This window comes from Cnephaeus nilssonii (assembly GCF_951640355.1).
Source record: "Cnephaeus nilssonii genome assembly, chromosome: 12".
Taxonomy (NCBI): domain Eukaryota; kingdom Metazoa; phylum Chordata; class Mammalia; order Chiroptera; family Vespertilionidae; genus Cnephaeus; species Cnephaeus nilssonii.
In genome coordinates this window covers 68899428-68926279 of record NC_137083.1, presented here as the reverse complement: position 1 = coordinate 68926279, position 26852 = coordinate 68899428, and the positions used below count along the sequence as shown (strand labels likewise).

The 26852-nt window shown below is 39.0% G+C and overlaps 1 protein-coding gene and 1 pseudogene across 2 annotated transcripts in view; one reads left to right on the top strand and one right to left on the bottom strand.

Annotated features, from left to right (window-relative positions):
* Positions 1–26852, top strand: part of KCND2 (potassium voltage-gated channel subfamily D member 2) — a gene marked incomplete at both ends in the record, with an annotated part of 537232 nt that overhangs the window by 450387 nt on the left and 59993 nt on the right. The window lies entirely within an intron of this gene.
* LOC307108621 (protein Churchill-like) lies at positions 14285–14649 on the bottom strand (annotated as a pseudogene). Its single transcript has one exon. The product of its transcript is annotated as a protein Churchill-like (transcript).

The following is a 26852-nucleotide window of genomic DNA, read 5'->3' as shown; positions in this document are numbered from 1 at the left end:
TAATCCAATCATGCACTGGCAGGGGCCCTTGGCCTGGCCTGCGCCCTCTCGAAATCTGGCACCTCTCGGGGGATGTCAGAGAGCCGATTTCAGCCAAATCCCACAGGCCACTCCCCTTGGGAGGGCGCCAGATGCAGGGCTCACAGCTGATGAGCACTACTGCAGTGGCAGGAGCCTCTCCTGATCGGGACGGATTGGGCACAAGCTCACATCAGGCGCAGTGGGGCTGGGATGAGTGGGAGTGGCAGGTAGGAACTGCAAGGTTTTGGCCCAATCCCTGCAGGCCAACCCAAGGTACCCCACCCATGCATGAATTCATGCACTGAGCCTCTAGTTTCCTCATAATGAGGATACTGATAGATCAAGATAGAGGAAGATGTCTGAGATGTTTTAAATTTAGCTAAATATAGAGATTTTAAAAAGAAAGATGCATTTCATTTTAGATGATTCATTTACGTGTGAATGAATATTTATCTCCTACAGAAGAATTTAAAGGATAGCAGTCACTAAATGAGAAACAATATTCAGAGAACAACAGTCATCATCTACAACAAACTTCCATAGTCCAAAAAAGAGGCAAACAGGAAAAGCACTGTGCCAGGAGGTTGAGATACAAAGAAGAAAAATCTATCATCACCACCTTCTTATTGCATATGTGACCGGCAAGACAAGATTAATACAAACGAGCATTATCTTCATTTTCTTTCCATCTTCTAAATTCCCTTGCATTTTATCAATATAGCTTTTCTACATTTACCGCCACCTGCCTTGTTTTAGTTATTGCTACATACTCATATCTCTTAAGCCCATGAAAGTAACAACTTGAGTCTGTTTCATTCAGGTATAATACCAGACAGCATGCCCCACAGCAGAGGGCCATAACAAGTACTTAATGAATGAATAAAACAAGTTACAAGGTAAAATAACACATGTTGCCACACACATGGGATCATTGATCAACTGTCAGATTACAGAGGCTTCTCTGGCCAACCAGTCCATTTTGTCTTCCAGCCCACCACCTCTCTAACCACTTGTTTTGCTTCATTTGCAAAGCCTTTATTGCTGCATTTTATTATATTAAATAGGAATTTTGTAGGCTCTTTGGGAGAAGGGAATTTGTCTGTTTTATCCACTGCTGTGACAATCCCTTTATTTTAGAGCACTGCCTTAAACAGAGAAGTAGTTAAATATTTGTTGAATAAAGAAAGAAGGTTGGGCCGAAACCGGTTTGGCTCAGTGGATAGAGCGTCGGCCTGCGGACTCTAGGGTCCCAGGTTTGATTCCGGTCAAGGGCATGTACCTTGGTTGCGGGCACATCCCCAGTAGGGGGTGTGCAAGAGGCGGCTGATTGATGTTTCTCTCTCATCGATGTTTCTAACTCTCTATCCCTCTCTCTTCCTCTCTGTAAAAAATCAATAAAAAATATTTTTTAAAAAAGAAAAAAGGTTGAAGGGAACAGTGATGGCTTTAATTTGAGATAAAAATGGATTCATGGCAAATCATTCAGATACCCAAATACTAGGTCATAAAAGGCAGGCCCCCTCCGGTCTTGAGGCCCCTGATGGATATGTTCACATGGTAGTACCAGTTGGTGTATCTGTTGGACTATCAATAATTCTATGCTGGTTAGTGTCTTAAGATAAAATCCCATAGTTAACATCCAAAGACCGAGATTAACCTCGCATTTTGAACAACCTATTTATAAGCAGTTTTCCAAAGGAGACATATCAAAGCAGCATTTAGATGGGATGCGTGACCCTTAAGAGTTGAGATTCTCTAAGACTATGCATTTCTGAGTCCTGAACTGAAATTAAGAGTCCCAAGGCCTCTACAGCTACTGAATCATTGCGGATGCTAGGGTTTCTGTGTCTCAGTTCCTTCTCCCTGGATGGAGGTGTAAGGGGTGTAGAAGACTTGGATTATAAAATCCCGACCAGCTATAATGCTTCCAGATTCTACTATGGTCAGTGAAAAAGGATTTGACTCAGAGGAAAGGGGAAGAAGAGGGGAGGGAGCAAGATAATCATGCTCTAACTACACATTCCCTCTGTACACACAACTATTCACCTGCACCGACATCTGTTGACATTCCCGTTATAAATGTTCACAGTGCATCAGTAACAAGCAATGTCTATACCCACCTCTATAAAATGAAGGAGTAAGCATTTTGACTTTAGTATAAAGTTACTAACTATCTTTCTACTCAATTTTTATCAAACTGTCATATGTATATAACTGTGATTTGGGCTTCATACTTTCTCTCTATCCTTTGGTCATAACTATTCACATTTTCATTATTGAGTATCAATAAGCCTGTTTGTCAGCAACATTTCTAAGAAAAAAAACAGGTAGAGTATATGAATGCTGGTTTTATATCAGATATTAAGGATTGTATTTAATACCCTACATGGAAATATCCCTCGCTGAATGTCCATATGAAAGGTTTTATTTATCTCATAATAACATAATTAGGCTAACTAAGGAACTAATACTAACTTGGAGATAATTTAATGAAACTCCAAAAAGGCATAGTTAAATTTTAAGTAGATAATAATGTAATAGAAATAATACTATTTAAAAGAAAATGATAAAATCCTACATGATGTATTAAATATAAATTAATTTAATTAGAGTTTATTGTCTCATTTTCACAAATATAATCTCTAACTCTGCTAGAACATGTTATAACTAAGTAATTAATTTCCTTGATGCAATAGTAACCTTCCTTCATTCTTCTTTTTTAAAGTCAAGAAACACAAAGATAATTTCACAAGTTTCTGTATGTTTTCTCTAAGTGAAGTTTGTTTTCATTATGTCAATTATTTCCCTCAAAGGTATGTGGAGTAATAAATGAAAATATAAACAAATATAATAGTGATAATACATCTGTTGCAGCACACAATAAATTATATTATGAGGACATTCAAAAATTAAAAATTAGCAATCTTGTGCTCGCTTCAGCAGTACATATACTAAAATTAGACCAATAAAGAGGAGATTAGTTTGGCCCCTGAGCGAGGATGACATGCAAATTTGTGAAGTGTTCCATATTTTTAAAGAACAATTAAATGAAATAAATGAAATGGAAGCAACCAAAATATCAGATGCAAATTTTAAAATAATGGTTATAAGGATGCTCAGGGACCTTAAAGAAAGAATGGATGACCTCGGTGAGAACTTAAAGAGATAGCAAGCACTAAAATTAACATGAAAACCATAGAAAAGAATGAGTCAAGCAGGGCTGGTGTGGCTCAGCAGTTGAGCATCAAACTTAGACCCATGCACCAAGAGATTACTGGTTGGATCCCAGTCAAGCCACATGCCTAGGTTGCGAACTCACTCCCCAAGAGTGGGTGTGCAGGAGCAGCCAATCAATGTGTCTCATCGATATTTCTCTCTTCCTCTCCCTTCCTCTCTTTCTCTAAAAAAAAAATCCATACACATATATTTTTTAAAAGAATGAATCAAAAATCCTATATAATAAAAGCCTAATATGCTAAGTGTCCAGTCAACCAGTCAGCCATTCAACCAATCAAAGTGTAATATGCTAATGATATGCTAAGGCCACTCAACCATTTGCTATGACATGCACTGACCACCAGGGGGCAGACAGTCAACCAGTAGACCAGCATCTATGATATGCACTGACCACCAGGGGGCAAATTCTTCAACAGATAGGTTAGCTTGCTGCTGGGGTCCAGCCGATCAGAACTGAGTGAGATGTGCTGGGCTCATCCTGGAGCCCTCCCACTAGTCCCTCCATAGCTGGCCAACCTCCTATGTCTCTCCCCAGCCCTGATCATGTACCAGTGGGTCCCTCAGCCTGGCCTGCACCCTCTTGCAACCTGGGACCCCTTGGGGGATGTTGGAGAGCCAGTTTCGGCCCGATCCTGCAAGCCAGGCCAAGGGACTCCACTGGTGCACAAATTTGTGCCCTGGGCCCCTAGTAAAAAAGATAATATCTGAAATGAAGAGTACACTAGAAGGAATCAACAGCAGGTTAGATGAAGCAGAGGATCAAAGTAGCAAATTAGAGTACCACATAACAGTAAATACCTAAGCAGAGCATCAAAAGAGAGAGAGAGAGAGAGAGAGAGAGAGAGAGAGAGAGAGAGAGAGAGAATTAACAGAAACGAGGAAGCCCTGGCTGGGGGCTCATATGGCTGGAGCATGTTCCATGAACCAAAAGATTTCAGGTTCAATTCTCAGTCAGGGCACATGCCTTGGTTGCAGGTTTGAGTTCCAGTCAGGGTGCATCTGGAAGGAAACCATATACTTGGGTGACAATTTAAAAATTAAAAATTAAAAATAAGAAAAAGAGGAAAGTCTAAGAAACCTCTGGGACAACATGTACATTATAGTGGCACCAGAAGGAAAAGAGGGTGAGCAAAGGATAGAGAAACTGTTTGAAGAAATAATGGCTGAAAAGTTCCCTAACCTGGTGAAAAAAAGTCACTCAAGTTCAGGAACTTCAGAGTCCCAAATAAGATGAACCCAAAGAGAACCACAACAAGACACATCATAATAAAAATGGCAAAGGCTAAAGGAGAATCTTAAAGGCAGCAAGAGACAGATAGTTAGTTACCTACAAGGGAGTTCCAATAAGGCTATCAGTGGATTTCTCAACAGAAACATTTTCAGGCCAGAAGGGATTGGCATGAAGTATTCAAAGAGATAAAATGCCAAGACTGCAACCAAGACTACTCTACCCAGCAAGGATATTTAAAATTAAAAGCAAAATAAAGAGCTTCCCAGATTTAAAAAAAAAATTAAGGCTAAAAATGTTCATTACAACCAAACCACTATTGCAGGAGATCACATTGTGGACCAGTAGTTTTACTGCTACCTTTACCCAGTGGACAGATACGTTTCTATTGAATGAGTACAAAAAACATTTTACATAAATGTTAAAGGCACGCTTTAAAATTAAATACCCATTGCATTTTGAAGTTATTTATTACATGTTCTTACAAGCTAATATGTTTTTAAAATATGATACTTTGTAAAACACTGTGTGATATGAAGCGAGAATTCTTGTGATCCATCCTCAATGTGTTAAAATGACTGCTTTAAGAAGAAATAGAGGGGGTGGTGGGGAGGCATAAACAAAAAATGGCAATAAATTTGTACTTATCAATAATGCCCTTAAATGTAAATAGCTTAAATGCTCTAATCAAATGACTTAGGATAGCTGAGAGGATAACATGATCCATATAGATGTTGTCTATGAGATATCTACCTCAGAACAAAAGATTCACACACACTGAATGTAAAGGATGGGAAAAATTTCCCATGCAAATGGAAACAAACAAACAAACAAAAGCTGGGGTAGCAATGCTCATATCTGAGAAAATAAACTTCAAAACAAAGGCCATAAAAGAGACAAACAAGGTCACTACATGATATTAAAGGAATTGTTCCAACAAGAGGATATAAACCTGGTAAACTTATGGATCCAACATAAGAGCAACTAAACATGGAAAGAAAATCTTGGTGGACTTTAAAGGAGAGATGGACAGAATACAGTCATAGAAGGGGATTTTAACACCCCACTGTCATCAATGAATATATCTTCCAGACAAAAAAATCAATAAGGAAACAGCAACTTTATATGGAAAACTAGATTGGAAGTGTTTAATTGCTATTTAGAGAATATTTCATCCCAAAGAAGCAAAATATACCTTCTTCTCAAGTGCACATGGAACATTCTCAAAGATAGACTATAGATTCAATACAATTCCTTTATATATATATGAAATATGAAAAACCTACAGCCAACATCATACACAATGACACAATGGGCAAAATCTAAAAGCATTTTCCTTAAGATCAGGAATATGACAGGGATGTCCACTTTCACTACTCTTATTCAACACAATATTGGAAGTCCGAGTGATAGCGATCAGAGAAGAAGAAAAAATCAAAGGCATCCAAATTATAAGGAAGGAAATAAAAGTGTCATTATTTGCAGACAACATGATATTGTACATAGAAAATAATAAAAATTCCACCAAAAAACTACTAGATTTAACAAATGAATATAGCAAAGTAGCAGGATACAAAATTACATATTCAGAAATTGGTGGCACTTCTAAACACAAATAATGAACTATCAGAAAGAGACACTATGAAAACAATCCTATTTGCTATTGCAACAACAAATAATGTATCTAGGAGTAAATTTAACCATGGAGGTAAAAGACATGTACTAAAAATACTAGGGCTGCACGGCGTGCCTCAGTGCTTGAGCATCGACCTGTGAACCAGGAGGTTTGATTCCCAGTCAGAGTACATGTCCCAGTTGTAGGCTCCATTCCCCGTGTGGGGCATGCAGGAGGCAGCTGATCAACGATTCTCTCTCATCATTGATGTCTCTCTCTCTCTTCCTCTCCCTTCCTCTCTAAAGTCAATAAAAATATATTTTATAAAACTATAGGCCGAAACCGGTTTGGCTCAGTGGATAGAGCGTCGGCCTGCAGACTGAAAGGTCCCAGGTTCGATTCCGGTCAAGGGCATGTACAATGGTTGTGGGCACATCCCCGGTAGGGGGTGTGCAAGAGGCAGCTAGTCGATGTTTCTCTCTCATCAATGTTTCTAGCTCTCTATCCCTCTCCCTTCCTCTCTGTAAAAAATCAATAAAATATATTTAAAAAAAAAAAACTATAGGACATATAGCCCATGGACACAGACAATAGGGTAGTGAAGACCTGAGGAGTGTAGATGCTGGGAGGAGACGAGTAAAGGGGGAAATAGGAGATATCTGTAAAACTATCAACAATAAAATACATATTTAAAAAATAAATAAAAAGCACCATCAGAGGTAGGGAAGACACATCCTATTATTTCTGAATAATGCAGGCTTTCTTTACATCTCCCTTTCACACATCTCCTAATACCAGTTGATAGATAAAAGTTGCACTTGCACTCATTTACTTCAATTATACAAAATCTTATACTTGAACTTAAGAGCTTTACTGTTGGCTGAAATAAATGACTCTGCTTAAAAAAAAACACTATAAGACATTGAAGAAAAAAATTAAGAGAGATACAAATTAGAAGCATATAGCATGGTCATGGATTGGAAGAATTAACATCATTAAGTTGTTCATCCTACTCAAAGCAACCTATAGATTCAATACAATCCCTATTAAAATACAAACAGCATATTTCACAGATCTAGAAAATATATTCCTAAATTTATATGGAACCATAAAAGACCCCAAATAGCCTCAGCAATTTTGAGAAAGGAGAACAAAGTTGGAAGGATCACAATACCTGATTTCAAACTATATTAGAAGGCCACTGTAATCAAAACAGCCTGGTATTGGCATTAAAGATCAATGGACTAGAACAGAGAGCCCAGAAATCGACCCATGCTTTTATGGTCAATTAATATTTGACAAAGGAGGAAAGAGCATACAATGAGGAAAAGACAGTCTCTTCAATAAATGGCATTGGGAAAACTGAACAGGTATATGCCAAAAAACGAAACTAGACCACCAACTTACACCATACACAAGAATAAACTCAAAATGGATAAAAGATTTAAATGTAAGTCATGAAACCATAAAAATACTAGAAGAAAACATAGGAAGTAAAATCTCAGACATCTTTCATAGCAATATTTTTGCCACTCTTATCTCCTTGGGTAAGGGAAACTAAAGAAAAAATAAACAAATGGGACTATCTATACTAATAAAAGAGTAATATGCAAATTAACCATCACTCTGCTACATAAGCCACGCCCACCAGCCAATCAGGATGAGTATGCAAATTAACCCTAGCCAAGATGGCTACCAGAAGGGAGGCTTGGGTTTCCCCGGCAACAGAGGAAGCCAAGCTTTCCACACACTCTTGTGGGCCTAGGCCTCCACTCAAGGATTCAAAGTTTCAATTATAGAAGGTAAACAAATTCAAACAGAAATGGTGGCAGCCACGGATAGAGCAGGAGGCTTGGCTCTGCTCCAGGCTACAAAGTTTCAATTGTAGAAGGTAAATAAATTCCAGATACCAGGGCCTCTGCTTGGGTCCCCAGGGGCGTGGCTGGCCTGCAAACCACCACAGGCCCCTCGCCCAGGCCTCTCCACACCTCAAGGGAACCCCACCCTGATCCAGGACACCCTTCAGGGCAAACCAGCTGGCCCCCACCCATGCACCAGGCCTCTATCCTATCTAATAAAAGAGTAATATGCAGACTGACCATCACTCCAACACACAAGATCAAGATAGCTGCCCCCATGTGGTCAAAGATCCTGCCCCCATGTGGACACAAGATGGCCACCACAAGATGGCCAGCAGGGGAGGGTAGTTGGGAGGGACCAGGCCTGCAAGGGAAGGCAGTTGGAGGCGATCAACCCTGCAGAGGAGGGCAGTTAGGGGTGACCAGGCCGGCAGAGGAAGGAAGTTGGGGGCAAACAGGCTGTCAGGGGAGCAGTTAGACATTAATCAGGCTGGCATGGGAGTGGTTAGGGGGTGATCAGGCTGGCAGGCAGAAGCGGTTAGGGGAAATCAGGAAGGCAGGCAGGCAAGCAGTTGGGAGCCAGCAGCCCTGGATTGTCAGAGGGATGTCCAGTTAATCAGGCCTAAACGGGCAGTCGGACATCCCTCGAGGGGTCCCAGATTGGAGAGGGTGCAAGCTGGGCTGAGGGACACCCCCCCGCCCCCGTGTACGAATTTCGTGCACTGGGCCTCTAGTATCAAAATAAAAAGCTTCTGCACAACAGAAGAAACCATCAACAAAATGAAAAGGAAACCCACTGTATGGGAGAACATATTGCCAATGAGACATCTGATAAGTGGTTAATTTTCAAAATATATAAAGAACTTATATAACTCAACACCAAGAAAACAATTCAATTAAAATGGGCAAAAGAAGTGAATAGACACTTCTCCAAAGTGGACATACAAATGGCCGAGACATATGAAGAAATGTTCAATGTCACTAATCATCAGAGAGATACAATTTAAAATAACAATGACACTTGCCAGCTTGACTCCCATCAACAAATCAAAAACAATAGGTACTAGCAAGAATGTGGAGGAAAGGGAACCTTGTTGGTAGGAATTCAGCCTGGTGTAGCATAGTAGAAAACAGTACGAATTTCCTAAAAAAAAAAAAAAAAAAAAAAATGGAACTGCCTTTTGACCCAAAGATCTCACTTCTGGGAATATATCCTAAGAATCCCAAAACACTCTTTGAAAGAATATATGCACCTCTATGTTCATAGCAGCACTATTCACAATAGCCAAAGTCTGGAAACAGCCCAAGTGCCCATCAATAGATGAGTAGATAAAAAAATCTGTGGTGAATTTGCACAATGGAATACTTCACAGCCAAAAAAAGAAGAAAATCTTGTCATTTATGACAGCAGGGATGGCCCTGGAGAGTATTATGCCAAATGAAAGAGGCCAATCAGAGAAAGACAAATACCATATGATCTTATTTATATGTGGAATCTAATATGCAAAATAAACTGACAAACAAAATAGAAATAGAGTCATGGATACATAGAAGAGACTGAAGTCTTTCAGAGGGGTGGAGGGGGTGGGGGACTGGATGAAAGAAGGTGGAGGGATTAGTGAAAGAACCCATTGACACAGACAGCAGTGTGGTGGTGGCCAGAGGGAATGAAGGGTGAGGGCTGGGTGGAGATGGGCAAAAGGTGTGGGGGAATGGGGCCATCTATAATAGTACCAACAATAAAAATAAAGTTTAAAAAATTAGCAATCTTTCAGATAAAGATTTTTTAAAGTGTTTGACAGTCCTAAAAATAAATTAAATCTAGGACCGTGAGTTGAAATAGAATGTAAAATAGTTTAAGATCACTATGGTGCACTGTTCTTTCTATTAGACATCAATACATACAAAAAGCACAAAGACTTCATGGAACCAGTCAAAAACTTACCCCAGCTCTCCACTAATATCATAAAAACTGGTCCTGCTGATCAGTCATTTAAATGAGTATTGAATGACACAGCAGTCTTTCAATGTTATACAGCTATAGCTAAGGAAAACTTCAGAGAAGAAGCAAGGAATTGGATTATCTTATTGGGAAATGTGGTTGTAACGTGTATCATTTAAGATTTGTTAGCTATATGGAACACATGCCCAATTAAAAGTACTTGAAGAAATAGTCATTTATTGTCTCTCTCAATAAGAACCCTGGCGTTTGGCATTCCCATGGTTGATTTAGCAGCTATGATGTTTGTTCCACTATTCTGCTCCACCATCATTTGGTATGTTGGTGATAATGCTGCTTAAGGTTTCAAGAAGACTAAAGCAGTTGTAAGGGTCATGTCTTCAGCGAGCAACTTTCAAATGAATAAAGAATTCAGTCTTTTCATGTTTCAGAGACTTTCAGCAGACTCTCCAGCTCTCTTGTTGGCCAAAACGGCTTTAATATCCAATTCACAAATCACTTGTTGGCAAAGACAAATGGGGTTCCCATGACTGACTTAAAGAACAAAATGGTTTAGCCCAGCTGGCATGGCTCAGTTGGTTGAGCACCATCCCATGCACCAGGAGGTCGCCAGTTGGATTCCAGGGCAGGACACATGCCTGGGTTGCAGGTTCAGTTCCCAGTAGGGGGCGTGCAGAAGGCAGCTAATCAATGTTTCTCTCTCACCAATGTCTATCTCTCTCTCTCCCTCTCCCTTCCTCTGTCTGAAATCAATAAAAACATACTTTAAAAAGAATATAATTATCTCTTAAAACACTAGCTGGGTGGCCTTTATTTGGAGAACAATACTATCCCATGCCTGATAAAAAATTGGCCTTCTTCAGGAAAGAAGAAAGGGATATGACTATGGAAAAAGAAAACACCAATATCTGCCACAAAATTATACATGACAATTTTTCACCTGAAAAATCTGATAAAATTCTGACATTTAACCAATTCTGAAAGCAGAGAGGCTGAGAAAATTACTCCCTCCTCCCAGCAATCTGAGGCAAGTTCATATCAAACACCAAGCATAGTGCCCGTCTCTCAGTGCCTGTGTGATGAATAAATGAAAAAGGCCTGCAATTGTTGTTTTGCTTTCTCTAATAATGATACTGTAAGTGGAGATGACTCATTGGCATTTCTTAAGCAAGTCAGCATGGGGACACACTAGTAATGCTGAGTGTCCTAGAGACTCTGTAGGGTCCAGTGCTGAACGATGTCAGGGGAACTCAGAAGTCTTTTATTCTCTGTGAAAAGGAGTAACATCCAGATAAGTCATTGAAAAGATGCTAGTAGTATTTTTATAGTCAGTGCAAGAAGCAAACACTCAAAACAAATGTGTTATGTTTTATAAGATACTTAGTAAAAGGGATAATTGTTTAAAGTATAAAAATGATATTACAACAGGCATATGTTACATGTACAATTTCAATGTGTATAACACAATTAGAACATTCTATGCTCAGAGAGAAAAAAATGATTAAGGAGCATGAAAATTTTGAGGATAGCTCTGTAAATCAATGACCAGATCAGATATGCATACTTATTGACAAAAGCAAGTTCTGATACAGAAACTTAAATAAGGTAGAGGAGAACTCTGACTAATCAAAATATTATTCCCTTCTGGCATTTATTGAAGAAGAAAAATAAACTAGAAGTGGAAATAAAATTTCAGAGATTCAACAGACTTGAGTTGTGGAAGATTAAATGTAGGTAAAGTAATGAATGGTAGGAGTAGTGGAGTAAATCTAGTTGATTCTATTGCAGCTTGTATAAAATAAACTGTTCTTTCTCTTTTTATTTTATTGCCTTTTTCTGGCTTCTTATTTGAGCCATTGGGATAACAGAGGCCATCTCCAAATCCAGCCTTTATTTAGTTAAAATAGAATAATAAGAAAATGGAGTACTTCATCATCACCTAAAAGCAAGGGATTACTACTGATTTGCTAGAAAGCCTTTCTCAAGATAAGGCTGAATTTTGTACAAAGGATTGAACTCTTTGTGTGCATGCTAACATGGAGTAGCCTTACACTTAGGGCCCTCAAATATAGCAAGTTCATCTTTGTTAAAAAATATATATTTTTTTATTTTTCGGGGGGAGGGGAGGGTCAAAGGGTCTTTATTCTTTTAGATCCAGAGAAAAATTCTAAAAGGTGAAAAAGAAAGTATCACAAAACATAGCATGATGTTAGTCAAAAATAATAAAATATATGGATAGGATTTTATGCTTTAAGTTTTTGTAATATATTTAGTTCACAATAGATAATAATTACACATCTTGCAATAGATGAAGATATCAGTAGAGGCATATGAAATTGTACTCTTGAGCTCCAAATGACTAAGTTGGAAGCATTCAAACTCCAAAAAGGGACGATTCAGAGGCTGTAAAGGGCTTAGTGCTATTTAAAGTAATGAAGCACTTTCTCTACTTTCTGGATTCATTTCACCAAATGATTTCCTCAGCAGGTCAGATATAGATTTGCAGTAAGTGGAAAACATTTTCCAGGAATAAAACAACCGATTCCTAAGGAGCTGCTAACTTAGCTTTTCCAAATAATACATTTTTTTTATTATTTTGGTCTGACATGCCTTGGTTTCTCAGAAGGCGGTCACTGATAGTCTCAAACTCTCCCTGACCTTGGCAGATCCTATACTTCGTGTGTACTGAACACTCCCGAGAGGGAGTGACTGCTAGCTGTGTGACCCTAAGAAAGCTACTCAACTTCTTGTGCTTCGTTTCTTTGGCTCTAAAAGATTAATAATAGTACCTACCTCATGGAGCTGTGAATGAGGATTAAATCAGAGCTTTTTTTAAAATGCCTTGGCACAAAGGAAGTACTCAATAAACCTCAGCCTTTATTATCCCTGTTATATAACAAAGTTTTCCCCTGGTATCAATAATGATCATTTTGCTGAACTTTTTTTCTTACAAGCAAAGCCTTGGTTCAGAATGCCTAAGTCTCTTAGATCTGAAGAGGAAACAATTTTGTTTCTAATGCCTAACCATTCTCAGTCTGGCCTCACAATGAGAAGAACTAACTGAAGCCATCTCATTCTATGCTTTCCAGAGCATTTTGCATTCATTATCCTTTTGGATCTCTCAATAATACTATGCAGGACATACAATATCAATTCTTATTAGACCAATTTTTAAAAAGGGGGACAATAAAAAATAGAGTAATGCTTTGCTTAATGGTTGTGCTGCTACCCAATGGCAGAGGGCCCTAAATGCCAGAGTTTAGAACACCCAGAGTTCTTTCAACTATGCAAGTTAAGATAGTCCAAGATTCCATTGGAGCAAATGAAACCATTCTATTTATATTAACAAAAGTCCTCACTTTATTCAGATTTCCCCAGTTTCCCCCAAATGTCCTTTTTCTGGTGTAAGGTCCCATTCAGGATATGACATTACATTCAGTAGTTGTTTACTTACTCTGAGTAAACCAGTTCCTCAGACTTCCTTATCTTTGATGACCTGACAGTTCTGAGGAGCACTGGCCAGGTATTTTGTAGAATGTCCCTGAACTGGGATTTGTTTGATGTTTTTTCTAATGATGAGACTGGAGTTATGGTTTTTGGGGAGGATACTATAAAGGTAAAGTGCCATTCTCATCACATCATGCTATCACATGGCCTATCACCAATGACGTTAACCATGATCCAGGCTAGTGTTTGTCCCCTTTCAGTACTATACTCTGGATGGAAGTCAACACACACACTCACACTTAAGGGGTGGGGAATATCTACATACATTATTTGAAAATCTTTTGCATGGGAGATTTGCCTATTGTAATGTATATATTTACTTATTCAATCATCTATGTCAGTATGGATTCATGAATATTTATTTTATAGTTTGGGTTATAATCCAATGCTACTTAATTTTTTACTCGAATTGTTCCAGCTTTGGTTACTGGGAGCTCCTTCAGTTGGCTCTTCTGTCCTTCTGACATCCCCAACCATTGTGATTTTTTTCTGAGCACTTTCTTTTTTCCGTGTGGCGCAAGATGCTGCAGGCTCATCTTGCGTATTTATAGCCCTAGTCCTAGAGTAAGTCATTTCTCCAAGGAGCCCTGGTTCCTTTTACTGGAACCAAGATCTGGGCACTAGGTTCTCCCATTCTAATTATTTTTTAGCCACACAGCACTAACAAAGATGCTTCGTTCTGGCTGCACCAATGTGAACCAGGAACTTTGGCAAAAGAGCTCAGCTCCAGAGAACAGTAATCCCCCAAATTATTTCTGTTCTTTCAAAGAATAGGTAAGTCTAAGCAGACACAAATATACAAATAATTTCCATTATAAACCTGGGCATCAGGTTTGCAGTATTGTAACCAACACAACCTAGTTACAACAGAACTGCAGAAGGATCCTTAGAATAACAGTCATTTGTGGGGGGTCATCAGGGAGAATACTGAGACTATCTTCAGCTTTGCCACATAACCAACACAGCATGGTGTACTCCTGAAATTCGTCCATGATACTGAATGTATGTTCATGCTGGCTACTACATCATGACAATTCTGACACAGATGATCATAGGTAACTATTTCTTCTCCATCTTCCTCTTTCAAAGATTTGTTTGTGATCAGTATAAAATCCCGCTTACCGCACACTGCACAGCCAGTAAAGTTCAGCAAGAAAGACCCATTCTCCAGGCAACTGTTACCCCAATTAGGATATTCCTTTTCCATACAGTCCCCACACATGGCGACGCCATTAACAGGGAAGCACTAAAATATATTTTTATTAAGTTCCAAGATAGCACACTCATTTTAGTGTCCTGGGCCTCATGGCTTAAGCAACTGCATGTAAGTAGAAGTTATTTTCAAGGAGACAAAGAGTTATTTTTTAAAAAAAAAATTATAAGAAGCTCTCCTGGAATAAGAGTATATGCGAATTTCCGTTTAGGTAATGAGAACTGCAGCAGATTGGTTAATATATTTCATCCTATTTTCACCAGCTTCCATTTTAAGAAGTCAGAGGTTTTGTAAGATAAGCCAACTTTCAGCTACATAGGAAGTTACATATTCTGGGTAGATATCAAGTGTCTCTTGGTAGTTAGCATGGGTAGACACTGGTAAACCTTAAAGCTCAGAGCAGTTTGCAGCAAGGCCCAGACACAGCACAGATGAGTCCTGATAAAGGTAGTCTCTGGATATGTCTAAAACAAGACTAAGAGAAAGATGAACTCCCTCCCTCCTCTATAGGAAAGATCACCCTTACAGATTTGGTTGTTAAAAATTGGGCAGTTACCCACCTAACTAAACACTATGATCATGTAAGCTCTTCTTCAACGTCATTAGAACTGTCATGGTCCAACATATATATATAAGCACTTGGCGGCGGGGGGGAGGGGGGGTCCCTCAGCCCATCCTGCGCCCTCTTGAAGTCCAGGACCCTGTGGGGTATGTCCGACTGTAGCTTAAGCCATCTGTCGGACATCCTTAGCACTGCTGCAGAGGCGGGAGAGGCTCCTGCCACCACTGCTCACTGACCAGCCATGAGCCCAGCTTCTGGCTGAGCAGTGCTCCCCCTGTGTTGAGCATCTGACCCCTGGTAGTCAGTGTGTGTCATAGCAACCAGTCATTCTGTCTTTCAGGTGATTTGCATATTAGCCTTTTATTTTATAGGACTAGAGGCCCAGTGCATGAAATTTGTGCACAGTGAGGGCAGTGTGACCCTCAGCCCAGCCTGTATCCTCTCCAATCTGGGACCCCTCAAGGGATGTCTGACTGCTCATTTAGGCCCAATCCTGGTGAGATTGGGCCTAAATGGGCAGTCGAACACCCCTCTCACAATCCAGGACTGCTGCTCCCAACCACTCGCCTGCTTGCCTGCCTGATTGCCCCTAACCACTGCTGTCTGCCAGCCTGATCACCCCCTAACCACTCCCCTGCCAGCCTGATCGATGCCTAACTGCTCCCCTGTCGGCCCGATTGCCCCAAACTGCCCTCCCTGCCAGCATGGTCACCCCTAACTGCTCTCCCTTGCCAGCCTGGTTGCCCCTAAGTGCCCTCTCCTGCTGGACTGGTTGCCCCCAACTGCCCTCCTCTGCAGGCCTGGTTGCCCCCCCCCCAACTGCCTTCCCCTGCAGGCCTGATCACCCACAACTGCCCTCCCCTGCCGGCCATCTTGTAGCAGCCATCTTGTGTCCACATGGGGGTAGCCATCTTGTGTGTTGGAGTGACAGTCAATTTGCATATTACTCTTTTATTAGATAGGATATACTGTATACAGTACATTCATGCAGGAGTCTGTCCAGTTTCTCTCAAATACTTCTTTTCAGATTATATTTGACAATATGTGCATAATACTTCGAAGGTGATGTGATGATATCAGATGCCAGAATTTGGAAGTCTAAGATAAATACATGACCACAAAGATGAAGACAGAAATATCCAAATTCAAGTGTAGCCAACTCCTGCTCTATGAGTATTTGACACTGCAGATTCTGGTTTCATTTAGCACTACAGTGTCAACTCCATATCTGCTGTTATGAAAGCAGTTTCATTTCTACTCCACAGCTTTATTTGAGTCCTGATAAAATGTGTTTTGTTCTACATATGTGAATAAGTTTTTTGAAAAAGAAATTTCTAAAAAATATTCTGACCAAACAATTTTTCTTTAATTGAATTTATTGGAGTGAAATTAGTTAATGAAATTATATATGTTTCAGGTATACACTTCTATAGTACATTATCTGTATATTTTATTGTGTGTTTACCACTCCAAGTCGAATCTCCTTCCATCACCATTTATCCTCCTTTGCTCTTTTTCATCTCCCCTAGCCCCTTCCTTCTGTCAATCACCATACGGATGTCTGTCCATGAGTCTTTCTTTTTTTCTTTGCTTAGAACTCTCCCCTACTATGAAAAAGTGAAAAGCGATACCATTGCAATGGGAAGGGAACCTCTTTCTTCCCCTCTTCCTTCTTAATCAAGAGTTGTCCTATCAGAATCTCTTTCTGCCTTTCCTCTGAGTCCCTTATAAGGAAAAGAAGCAAGAATTCCTAGACCCTAAAGAGCATATTCAAGAGACTGAAAAGATTAACCATTCCCCTCCTCCCGCAGTCACTCCTGCACAGTAAGCAAAAAGTAGTTAGAAATCTTCCTCTCAAACAAAGGTCAAGAAATTAGTGCCTGAGGAGACAGATGGAGGATCTTTACCTCAAACATGTTTGCAGTTCTGGAGCTCTGCATAAGAATATCTGGATTCCAAATGAAGATTGAGTTGTAAATCATAATAAGCAATACACTAATCATGGTGTTTTCATAAGATTAAGGGCACAGCCCTGGCCAGTGTAGCTCAGTTGATTGGGCAACATCCTTTGCACTTAAAGATTGCTGATTGGATTCCCAGTCAAGGCTTATACCATACATGGGTTGTAGGCTTGATCCCTGGTAGAGGTTGTATAGAAGGCAACTGATTAATGCTTCAATCTCACATCAATATTTCTCTTTCTCTCTCCCTTCCTCTCGCTCTAAAAATCAATTTTAAAAAACCACCATATCCTCAGGTGAGGATTACAAAAAAGACTAAGGCCTGGCCCGTGTGGCTAAGTGGTTGAATGTCAACCTACGAACCAGGAGGTCATGGGTTTGAATCCTGGTCAGGGCACATGCCCGGGCTGTGGGCTCGATCTCCAGTGTGGGGCATGCAGGAGGCAGCTGATCAATTATTCTCTCTCATCATTGATGTTTCTGTTTCTCTCTCCCTCTCCCTTCCTCTCTGGAATCAATAAAAACATATTTTAAAAAAAGATTATGGGCACATAAATACATAATCTTTACAATTGGTGAGATTGGGATTGAAGTTTAACTTTTAAAACACTTCACCTTTTTCAAACTTTATTTCTTTCAAAAGTATCTCTTTTGTTATTGAAGTTCAGCTCTTTAATCATACTATTGGTTACTATACTTATTATTTTTTAATATTTCAAGAAAAACTATTTTAAATATAATAATGTTACATGCAATAAACATTAATATTTCAAGGAAAAACATTTTAAATATATTATCAAAACTGTACTAATATAATATAATATCACAAAAGTTGTAGGAAATATTAAAAATCTGCAAATAACAGGATTACTTCTATTATATTCTAAAATATTTTTTCCTCTGACTTTTTTTTAAATATATTTTATTGACTTTTTACAGAGAGGAAGGGAGAGGGATAGAGAGTTAGAAACATCGATGAGAGAGAAACATCGATCAGCTGCCTCCTACACACTCCCCACTGGGTATATGCCCGCAACCAAGGTACATACCCTTGACCAGAATTGAACCTGGGACCCTTGAGCCCGCAGGCCGACGCTCTATCCACTGAGCCAAACTGATCAGGGCTGACTATTTTTGTTCATCAGTTTATGTTGATCATTATATTCCACAAATGAGTGAGATCATGTGATATTTATTTTCCTCCAACTGGCTTATTTCTCTTAGCATAATGTTCTCCAGGGCCATCCATGCTCTTGCAAATTTTAAGAGTTCCTTCTTTTTTACAGCAGTGTAGTATTCCATTGTGTAGATGTACCACCATTTTTTAATCCACTCATCTGCTGATGGGCACTTAGGTTGTTTCCAAATCTTAGCTATTGTAAATTGTGCTGCTATGAACATAGCAGTGCATATATCCTCTCTGATTGGTGCTTCTGGTTATTATGAATTATAATATTAAGTATGTCTTTGATAGTAAAATAAGAATAGACAAATCACTGTTCCAAAATGGAAGTATGGGAAGCATTATGTCTTGACCTTGAGGCAGAATCCTTACTGGAACCCGCGAATGCGCTCCTGATTCTCAGGTACAAAGATGAAGTGGCTTTCCTAACAGTGAGGACTGCAAAAACTAGAGCTATGCTGAGTAACAGACATGTTTATCCCTGAGCTAATAACTAATGTAAAAAATTGCAAGTGAATTACCAGTCAATTTTAGGGAAAGGTAATGTAAATTATATCAGGAGACCACAAACACTTTTCTATAAAGCACCAGATAGTGAATACTTTCAGCTTTGCAGGCCATAAGATTTCTCCTGAAACTACTCAGCTCTGCTGTTGAAGCATGAAAGCAATAATAGAAAATAGATAAATAAACAAGTGGAATTCCAATAAAACTTGATAGGCACTGCTATTTGGATTTCACACCATTTTCAGTTGTGAGGAATTATTCTTCTTTTGAATTTTTTCAGCCATTTGACAATTTAAGAACTATCCTTAGCTTGCAGGCTGTACCAGAACGTTGGGATGACCAAATTTACACATGGACAAACCTTGCTCTATTTAATAGAGTCTATTAGGTGGAGGTCTTTGCAGGCCCTGGAGATCTTGTACATAGCAACGAGTAATTCATTGTCTTCATCTCTATGCTTCTGAAATCATGTCTGGCATCCTCATTGTTTAAAGACTCCAGCTTGATTCCACAACATAACCCTCAAAGAAAAAAAGTTTCAAGAGTAAGACTCAAGCCTGTTTATGATTTTAAAAATCTGTGATACTCTGCAAATACTTTTGTCTATATTTCCTATTGTTAATATTCTCAAAAAAAGAGCTTATAAGAATGAGCACGAGGAAGAGAAGTCTAAGCTCCTTATGCCAATAGCCAGATCCTGAAAATGAAAAAAATAAATGTGTTTTTGCAGATGGGATAGCTCAGTGATGGATCAAAACTCCACATAGTCAATCCTCTATCCCACTGGTAACTTCTCTGCTTTGCCATTCTTCCAGATGCTTTGGAGAACTGTATCAATGTTAAAATATACACGCAGCATCACTATATTACAGTCTTATCTTATGAAAAATGGGACTATGAGCTGAAAAAAAGTGGGCTTAACTCAAATATTCACTTGCAATATCACTTTGCATTTTTGTTTCTGGACAAGAAAAAATTCAATACAGGACACAAAATAAAAACATTCGGCAAGCACAATACAGAATATCAGGAAATGTTGGCATTGCTTTAGTTTTGCTTGTCACTAATTTCATCACAGTGAATAATACTGCCATAAAAATTTGATTCTTTTTAAAAAAATGTTATGCCTTAGATACATTCATTGAAATAATTATTTAATTTTTTTCTTTGAACTAAAATGTTCCCAGCTCAATAATCTGAGCCTAAAGTTGCATCTGAATAATTTGGACCTAATATTTATTTGAAATATATAAAAAATTCCAAATCAGAAAATTTATGATTCAGGTTGCCCCTCATTTTACTTAGAGATCAATATTCTGGTTTAGTAATTATGATTTATGTGAAAAGTTGGTCATAATCATCGCTCTTTCTCTCTAAAACTACTTGGATAATGTATTTGAAGATTCCAATAATGTGCTTCTTTGTAGCATGGGATTTGTGTGAGTCAGCTTCATTTTGCAGTCTTGTTTTTACTCCTTTGAGGCAAATAAGTAAAATGAGGGTAGGAGACAAAGCAACTTTTATCTTGGGAATATTCTTCACTAAGAAATTTTCTAGAACATCCTTCAGCTAAGCAGAAGGATTCTTAGTTCTCTATCAATGCTGTGGAGAGGAAGATTTTAGAGGTTTCTACTAGTGCCCATCTCTCAAACCTTTTATAGCATCTGCTGAAGAGGGTGTGTAAGTTCTGGTCAAAACAACAACACTGCTGTATGCTTCCTGATTTTTCTGCTTGATACCTTGTAAATTCCAGCACAAGTCTTTCTACATGATCCTGGCATTAGAAAATGTTCTTTTTTCAACAATAATATTTTATCAAAAAATGGAAATATTGCTTAATTTCAGTGACAGGCATTCAATAAGCAAGTATGTGCCCTGGCTAAAGAGCTAATGTATTTATTATGCAAGTATAAGGCATGCAGAAAAATACCTTCTTCTGAATGACTTTTAACTTTGCTTTATTCTCTTTTAAATAAAAACATTCATACACACAGAGATGGTTCTATTAACTCTCAATGCAATACATCTTATAAAAGAAAGTAGTCCACACATAACTCCCAGAGAGGTCCTGACACGCAGCATTTAGTTATTTCCTAGTGTCACAGAATGGGTGGCCTCGGTGCAGGGGGGGATCCATGTGCTTACAGACAAGCAGCAGCACCAGAGGGCCAACCACATCCAGTGACATAGTTCTGTTGACATCAGCGTCGTCTTTGCCTACCTCCCATCCAGTGAGGGCAGAAGACTGGAACAGCACACAAGAAGCAGAACGGAGTCAGATGTAAAGCAGAAACACATCAATCAGGGTGAGGATGCATTTTAAAGTTGATTGACAATTACTTTTATCCAACTGAGAAATATTCATTGACCACCTCTATGTGCCAACCGCTGTCCTAAGACAGGGGAATACGGCAGTGAGTAAAAGAGACCTTTGCTTTCACGGAGCTTGCATTTTTGTGGAAGGAAGATGTGAGAAACAGAAAGAGGCAACATAAATAAGTAAAATATATATTATATTATAAGGTGATTGATAAAAATGTAGAGAAAAAGAAAACACAGATGAGTAAAAAGAGTTGCGAAGAGGTATAGATGTTGGGGTTTTAGTTGCGCTGTAGTCCAGAAAATACATACTAAGTTGACATTTAAGAACTAATGGCCTTGGACATCCAGGGAAAGAGAATTCCAGGAAAGTGCAAAAGCCCTGAGGCAAGAGCATGTCTGGGTCTATGAGGAACAGAAAGGAGGCCAGTGAGTGGCACTAGTACAGAATGAGGGCCTTGCTAAACTGGGGCTCAGCTAGCATATGGATTTGTAGACCATTCCAATGATTCTGTCTTTATCCAGAATGAGATTGGAAGTTAATGCAAAGTTTTAAGCAGAGAAGTAGCAGCTCTGATATTTCTAACATCTGTTTTAACTAGATCTCTGGATCATAGACTAAATTGGTCTGTGAGGGACAGGCAGAATAACAATAATCCAAGAGAGAGAAGATGGTGGTTTGAACCAGGGTGTTGGCAGAAGAAGTGCAGAGAAGGGATTAGACACTAAGTACATTTCAAATGTTGACCTGACAGACTGGACAGTGAATAAAAGAGAATGAAGGCTATGAGGGCTCTAAGGTTTTTGGTCTGAGCAACTTGCAGAATGATGCTACCTTTAACTAAATTGGGGCAACAGAAACAGTTTGGAGGATTAGAGTGGAGTTTGGGGCATGCTAATGTTGACATGCTTACCAGATATCAAATGGGCATTATACATAGGCAATTGGGTATATGAGTCTGAAATTCAAGGAAGCGATCTTGCCTGGAGATGTGCTTTTGGACGCCATTCGCATATGAATGTTAGAAAGCTGGTCACTGGATATGATCTCCAAGGGAGTGAAGAATATGAATATAAAAATAAGTGGAGCTGGTGCTGAGAGCTGGGTCACTCCTGGGCAAGGGGGCTGATGCAGTGCAGAGACTGAGTAGCAGGGGGCAGTTAGGTGGGAGGGAAACCAGGAGAACGCAGGGTGCTAAAGCCAAGTGAAGAAGGAGGAGCTTGTGGGCCAGCTGTGTCCAATTCTGTGAATGAATCAAGCAAGATCAACATTTTGATTTTAGAACAAAGAATTGACTTTCTGATTCAGCAACTTAGAACACCTTCAAAGGAGCAGTTTGGGTGACGTGGAGGGGAAGAAAGCATTGGAGTGCAATAGAGAGAGAATGAGAGGAGATGAACTAGAGATGGCAATACTCTCGAGGGAAGTTGCTTAGGGGAGGAGAGAAATAAGGAAGTATCCAGAGAAGGAAGTGGAATCAGATGATGGATAGTGGGAGAGAGATACCATGTGTATGTATGGATGGGGGGGGAAGTTGAGGAGTGGAGTGGGAGGAAGGTGTTACATAAAGGCCGTTCCTAGTACAACAAATGTCACCATAGACGAATGATCTGCACCCATGTGACTTCTGAAATGGAGGCTCTTGGCTGTGATGCTTTGTGAATCAGTTAACTCCAAATTCTCTGTTACAGGTTTGGGGTAGCCATCTTTTATTTTTGTCTTCAAGTTTCATGCCCAGAATGGTCACTTACTATAAGGAGAGGAAATGTTAGATTAGATTATGTTTATGTGACATTAACACTCTGGCAGGACCCAAATTCCCCAGCCTTGGCAGGCAGGGACAGTAAAGAAAAGAGATTTCCCAGGAACAACCCTTTAAGAAAAAGTCACTTTTACTCCGGACTCTAAGGCCCTCTGCAAAGGACCCATCCCTTCTGCGAGTAGCGAGGATAGAATTATTATCCAATAAGAGAGTGCCTGGCTGCTTGGGATTGCTGACTTATGTGGATGGGCACTTTGAGTTCTTGGTTCTGTCCAAGCTGCAGAGCCTGGGAGAAACTTCAGCCCCTCAAGGGCATTCTGTACTCTGAGGCTGCCTCAGCTCTTTTCATTACAGTGAAACTCCTCTGAGGGACGAAGCTTATCTTCTATTGAGTGTTTGTAATGTGATTGAACATATAGCTTCTGGGCAACCCACTGTTTTGAACTCCAAAGTACATTATTCCCCCAGAGGAAGGAAGGAATTTCTATTCATTTAATCAAAGGAAGAGTAAACGGATGAAGCTACTAAAATAACTATCATCCAAAAGAAAAAATTAGCAAAAGAAGCATAAAAGGCAAACATGAAATATAAGTATGTTAGGTTGTCATGTCTGTTATTCATCTTCCTGATTCCAGAATTTTAACATACAGAAGTACCAACCTTCATATATTTTCAAGATCAATTCAACAACATATAAACATTTACATTTCTAGTCATTTACTGGGGTCTAGTATAGTATAATTTATTATTCTGTTTATATTTACAAAAAGGAGAAAAGGAAAATATAATAATATATATTTTATATTTATTAATACATTTGCTCTTATAGCACCATGTAATTCTGCTTGAAATGAAATAGTTGTAATTTCTACATTCATTTATATCCTACTCTGATCAATGTTTGTCTCTCATTAGATGGTAAGCTGATGATGGCAAGGACCTATTCCCCACCAAGGCACTGTTTTTTCCTCGGTGCCAAGCATAGTACTTAGCAAATGAGAAGTGGTTAAACCACACTTTTCAATAGATAATAAGTAAAGAATGAGGCAAAGAATGGAGAGATAGGGAGGAGAGGTAAAATGGGAGGAAGGGGAGGAAGGAAAGAAGTAGGGACGTAAAATAGCTGCCAGTGTGTGGTTGTTGCATTTCCAGCTCTGTGTTGGCTGTTTTATATGTGCTCCCTCAATTAATCCTCATAAAAGTGCAAATATTGTCATCCCTATATTACAGAAGAAAAAACTGAGACTCAAAGACATTAGGGTCACAAAACTAGGAAATGGTAGCTGGAACATTGTCCTGTCTCACTCTCCAGGGCATCTGTCTCTTTCCTTTCTACTAAACTGGGACAACAGGGGTAGCAATTTGGCAGAGAAAAAGGCCAGAAAGGAGGTGAAAAATTTAAACATTTAAAAATAGACCAAAAGGATCTTCTCTGTCTACTTTCTAGGAATTAGGCCCAGATACCCACTTGCTTAAGCCCACTTGTGCCAGTTTTTAGCTTGATGCAGTTCTCATTCCCATTTTCTCAAACTTTAAAACTTTGTTTTCTATCTCTGCACATTGGTGGGGCGGGGCTATCCAAGCTTGATATTTAAGGGGACAGTTCTTTCTATGGGACACCTATACCGAGGAACAGTCCTTACAGACGGTCTTTACCAAATATTGCCATGTGCATATGGACTGTACAGTTTGGGGCCTGGGTTTAATTGTTAGGCACCATTTACAAATAAATAATTAGGACTTTGAAAATCTTTTATGGCAAAGAAAAAGATATGGACCCAAGTTGGAAGAAAAGTCTCTTCCTGTGTTAGCCGGACTCTAGCGAATAATGAGTCCAAACTCTGATTCCCTCTGTTCCCGTGGATCTATAGATGCTTTTCCATCATAATGCTGTACAGCTCCCAGTTATGAAAATGACTAAATTGACAAAGAGTTACAAGGACCACTGCAAGTCTATCCGATGCTCATGTTACTACCTATTTTGATACCTCCAATGCACTGAGATGTTAGCCCTTGCCCTGGGGTAGCTAACTGAGAACTGTGAAGTTCATCTTCAGCTTTGGGCATGCTCAGAAGTCACATGACTTACTGTTCCAAGGAAGAGAATCTCTGTAAAATGCAGTTTTAATAGTCAGTCTAGACTACCACTGCTCCTCAAACTACCTGCTCATGTTCTATTGTGTTTTTCTGCCTTTGCTCAAGATTTTCCTCCAGGCTGAAATAGCATTTAGCAACCCTGGCAGCTTGCTCAAACCCTACCTAACCTTCAACGTCTGGTTTAAATCTAATCTCCTTTCTCTGAATTTCTATAACACTTTTGATTTAGAGAGAGGAATATTTGGAAATAGAAAGTATGCTAAGTTTAACGTTTTATATTTTTTCTGTGTATGAGATGATGAGATTTCTCACTTTACATCAGACGCATTTGCTGACAGAGTGCCAGTGATTTGTCATAGAAGCTGGTACTCTACCACACTCCCTGCTGCTTTTTAAGAAGGAAAGGAGCCAGGCTGGTGTGTCTCAGTTGGTTGGAGCATTGTCCCTTACGTCAAAAGGTTCGATTCCTGACCAGGGCACATGACCAGGCTGCAGGTTTGATCCCTGCTTGGGGTGCATGCAGGAGGCAACAAATTGATGTTTCTCTCTCAGATTGATGTTTTACTCTCTCAAATCAATTTTTTTTTAAAAAAAGAGAGGAATTAGACTATATTTAAATTAATATGCTTTTAATAATCCTAAAATGTATATTCCTTCAAGTAAGACTATAATGGAGAAAAGGAAAAAAATGGCAAGTGCATATGTAAACTTAATCAATACATTTTTATTGATGATGATGATGACGACGACGACAACAGTGGAAATGGAAATTTCATTTTCTTCTGCTTGTCTACAGAACCCTTCACTTCCTTCCCTCTATATTTAATGCCCTCAATTCATTTATTTTTAATAAAGTTTAGGATGATATAACACTAATCAGGATACATATGAAAAGTACACTGAGTAGTTTACAGATGGAATTTGATGACTACACTACCATGAGTTGATTTCAAAAAGAGGTTTAAAATGAAATGCCAAAAGTAATCAAAGAGTCAACTAATCCTCATACAAAGGTCACCACTGACTCAAGTTCCATAGCACATCAATCCTTTTATTTAATAGTCTCAAAGGAAACCAGTTCCGGGAGCATCAAACAAGGCAACAAGCCAGAAATGTCATTATCTCAAGCAACATTTCTGTTGCAAAGTGCTACTTAAATTAAACTATATATTTTTTTATTTGGTTATATTTTTTCTAGACAACTCTATATGATGGTATTCTCCATATAGTTTGCAGACATCCTTTGTTGGTATTGAATACTGTAGGTAAAAGAAGATAAATTTACTACATATTTTTTCCTCAACAGAAAAAATTTTTGACTGAGCTAAAGGCTAAATTAGCATTTTGCTGAGTGCCAGAATCAAATTCAATTCAGCCATTCCCATTGCTAAATAGGAGTGGCCTGCAAAGACCCCATACATTCCTTTGATAGAAGCATTATTGTGACGTTTTGGGTAATTTTTCCATGTTGGCCATGTTCTAAAACTGTGTGGACCTAAGCCTTAAATTGTCTTGCTTGATGAGAAAGTAAAATGCTTACAGATTATTAAGCAAATATAACTACTTAAATATTTAAAATGTATATGTAAATAATGGTATTATCCTTTTTTTAATTTTGAGAATATTCTAGTTTATACAGCTTTTGAACTGCTGAATCAGTGCAAGTGTTATTTTGTTCACCTAAGTAGAGAGAGTATTGAGAGGAATCAATCTTTCCTAAGCACTGATAAAAGAGTGACTTAGCATTCTAATTACAGATATGGCTTATGTGTTTTCTCCTTTCCAATGAGATTACTACAAGGTAAAGTAATCAGAGGACA